This window comes from Sinocyclocheilus anshuiensis, unplaced genomic scaffold (assembly GCF_001515605.1).
Source record: "Sinocyclocheilus anshuiensis isolate Anshui unplaced genomic scaffold, SAMN03320099.WGS_v1.1 scaffold940, whole genome shotgun sequence".
Taxonomy (NCBI): domain Eukaryota; kingdom Metazoa; phylum Chordata; class Actinopteri; order Cypriniformes; family Cyprinidae; genus Sinocyclocheilus; species Sinocyclocheilus anshuiensis.
The window spans coordinates 572,179-575,499 of record NW_015549620.1 but is presented as its reverse complement, the minus strand read 5'-3'; the positions used below and the strand labels follow the sequence as shown (position 1 = coordinate 575,499).

General features: G+C 37.9%; 1 protein-coding gene across 2 annotated transcripts in view; it reads left to right on the top strand.

The window, feature by feature from the left end:
- The first annotated feature begins 1,893 nt into the window (after positions 1 to 1,893).
- samd7 (sterile alpha motif domain containing 7) overlaps positions 1,894 to 3,321 on the top strand; it is a 7,098-nt gene continuing 5,670 nt past the window's right edge. Inside the window, exons 1-2 of one of the 2 annotated variants that reach the window (XM_016448354.1) lie at positions 1,894 to 2,161; positions 2,243 to 2,441. The gene's annotated coding sequence lies outside the window, so the exon portion shown is untranslated. The other variant, XM_016448355.1, reaches the window with a different exon arrangement.

Genomic DNA, 3,321 nt, shown 5'->3' with positions numbered 1-3,321 from the left:
TATGCTCACAGAGGCTGTCTATTGTCATGGTCCTGGAAGAGAGATGAGGCGAGGACTCAATGCATACCTCACTGACACGTCACGCTAGGCTCAAATACAAAGCGCGTCGACTGCGCTGTCCCGTACCCGCGATCCATTTAGTGCAATGTTATAGTTATATCAGTCAGAATGCCTATATGTATGTAGTGCTTTTACGTGGTGTATCGTTGTTAATTATAGTACTACTATTAAAAACAATGACATGTGAATGTCTGTTGACTGAATGAAAATTAAAACACCTTGCATGCTCAACCACTGCTCCCAACAAAAGCTTCGAAGCATCAACGCAGTTTGTTGTAAAAGCCTCACTGCTTCAAAAGCCTCGTTCGGCACATCCCTACAAAAACTACCCTGAGGGGGGAAAACAGGCAGGCCAGGCCAGGGCACAGCACGGAAAAAGGAACATAACAGACACAACAGGAACTACTAACATATAACAAGGAACCAGCACAGGACTGCAGACACACAAGGATAATAAATAGGGATACAAACGAGGAGGGTAACGAGGGAGACACAGGTGGAGCAACTGAAACAATAACGAGGTAACAAGACAGGCAGGTGTCAGACAATAGACAGGAGAGCACATGGCACCAACAACACACAACAATCCATGTGTTCAAACAAACACACAGTGCCATCTGGTGGCCAACTAAGGCACACCAGCAGAACCGTGACTATATATTTGATCAAAAATACAGTAAAACGGTGATATTGGTAATATTGGATAAGTTCACTCAGAATGAAAATTATGTCATCATTTACTCACCCTCTACTTGTTCCAAACCTGTATGAGTTTCTTTCTTCTGTTGAACACAAAAGAAGATATTTGGAAAAATACTAGTATCCAAACAGTTGATGGGCACCATTGACTTCCATAGTAGGAAAAAAAAATAGTATCTTCGGATACCAACATTTTTCAAAATATCATCTTTTATGTTCAACAGAAGAAAGAAGGTCATACAGGTTTGGAACAAGTGGAGGGTGAGTAAATGATGACAGAATTTTCATTCTGGAAGTGAACATATTCTTTAAATATTAGTACACTTTAAACTGACTTTTCTATTTTAATATATTATTAATTTGTTCCTTTGATGGCAAAACTGAATTTTCAGCAGCCATTACTCCAGTCTTCGGTGTCACATGATCCTTCAGAAATCATTTTAATGTGCTGATTTGCATAGAATAATAGCATTTGTTTAGAATTATTTAGTCTTTTGTAACATTAAAAATGTCTTTACTGTAACTTTTGATCAATTTAATGCATTCCTGCTGAATAAATGTATCTATTAATTTAACTACCCAAAAAAGTCTTACTGGCCCCAAACCTTTTTATACTAGTCTATATTGTATATTGTCATTTTTAAGGCCTCAAGATGAAATGCTATTTCATAAAATGCTATAAGGTAATGTCATCAATCAGTACTTGAGATTCCTTTGGCTTCACAAGCATTTGTTTACTGATTTCTTACAAAGCTTTGCATAGCACAGGAGGTGGTGTGAGGGGCCATTTATAATAATCAGCAAAACAGCTTTATTAACCCTCGGTCAGTTTATCCCAGCGGGAGATCAACGCCTGCCGCCAATCTCTGCGTGTTATGCGTCTCCCCAAGAATCTGTTTTGCTGCAAAACACTCATATGTCGCCCAATTGTGCGCACACCTATCCCTGTACTAATTCTTCCTGATCCTCTCAGTGTTAAAAATATCTGAAGAATATTAAAGTCTGAGAACTGCAGACGATGCTGTAAACGGGTGGTGAGCACAAATTGTCAGATTAACAAATCTGAGCACATGATCCTCGACAACATAGTCAGGAGGGCAGGCACCCAATGAGACCTCATACAGCCTCTGATTAACACTGAGAATAATTTCTATGAGTTGCAAACACTGAAAAACGCTAGAAAGGCACATGCACATCTTGCTTGATGTCAATTGACACTGTCTTTTCCATGGAAAAGGAAGCTGGGCATTTAGGTGTCTTACCCTCGGTTTTAAAGTGCTAACAGAGGATTACTGAGGTAAATGTTGAAAGAGGTTTAGCCACTGTGCTTAGGCACTGCTCTTAATTACATTTCAGCAGAGTGTCCCGCGTGCAGTTGGACGAGAGATCGTAGTGATGTCAGGTAAGGAGGGGGGGCTTAAGCAGGCAGATAAAGCCAAGCTAATAGAGATAACATGAATCTGTAATTAAAGGTCTTTTTTAGTTAAGACCAGGAGCTGGCACTTGTTGGCCAAAACATTTGCGGCAGGACTGAAGACCTGAGAGTTGTGGACTTTCTTGGTGCAGCTTCAGGTCTCATGCTCATTTTGGAATAATTTTGCTTGTTTGGAATGAATGTATTAATATTTTCATCCTGACTGAGAGTTTGGTCAGATTCCCATTTCTCTGGCAGACATTCAGAGGTGAGTCTAATGTCTCTTCAGTCTTTATGGCTTCAATTTACCTTCCACTGTTTGGTCTTTTGCTAGTTTCTGCTGTGTATTTGAAACTGTAATGTAAGTTTGATTTAGACCGCATTTTACGTTCATTTCACTGATTCATTACAATGGTGTGCAACAGTGTTATATGCATTGCAACTGTCCATGTACATATGTTCATGGAATTATAATAGCATGTGCACAAATCTTTTTTTTTTTCATTTACTTGTTAAAAATACGTTTTAATGTGGAAAAGAAGTGATCAAGGTACTTGATACTGTTCATATCCTTGTCACTTCCAGTTATACCAATCCTAGTCTTGGATGTCTACCATTGGAACTATCTTGTGCCCTTACTTTAAGGAAGTACATTAGACCAGATGATTATTACTATGACCTACCCAAATGCAAGACTTGATTTAAGTCGTCAGCAGTTTTCCCTTAATTTATTCCTTTAATGAGATTAGCCACAAGCAAATCCATCCAGTTCAAGTCTGTGACTTGGATATGGCATCACTTGTCACACACATGCCAAAAACTGTGCTTGCTTTGGAAATATGCCCAATACTTGGGGTTTGCCTTCCTTCTGTATATGTTTAAGCATCATATTATATTGGTTTGGTGAAGGTAAATGTCTTAAATGTCTTAAATGTCTGCAAATTATATATATTTTTTTTATATGTCTACTCTTATATTATAACATCTGGTAGCTTTCTGTTGATGGATAATATTTGAAAATACATTGCCATTGGCACATTTTGCATTTTTATACACATTTTTAACAATTACTTAAAAATATCTATACTTAAATTAAGTGAACAGTTCTTTAAAAAAAATCATCTTAGTGTTAACATGTGATGAATTAA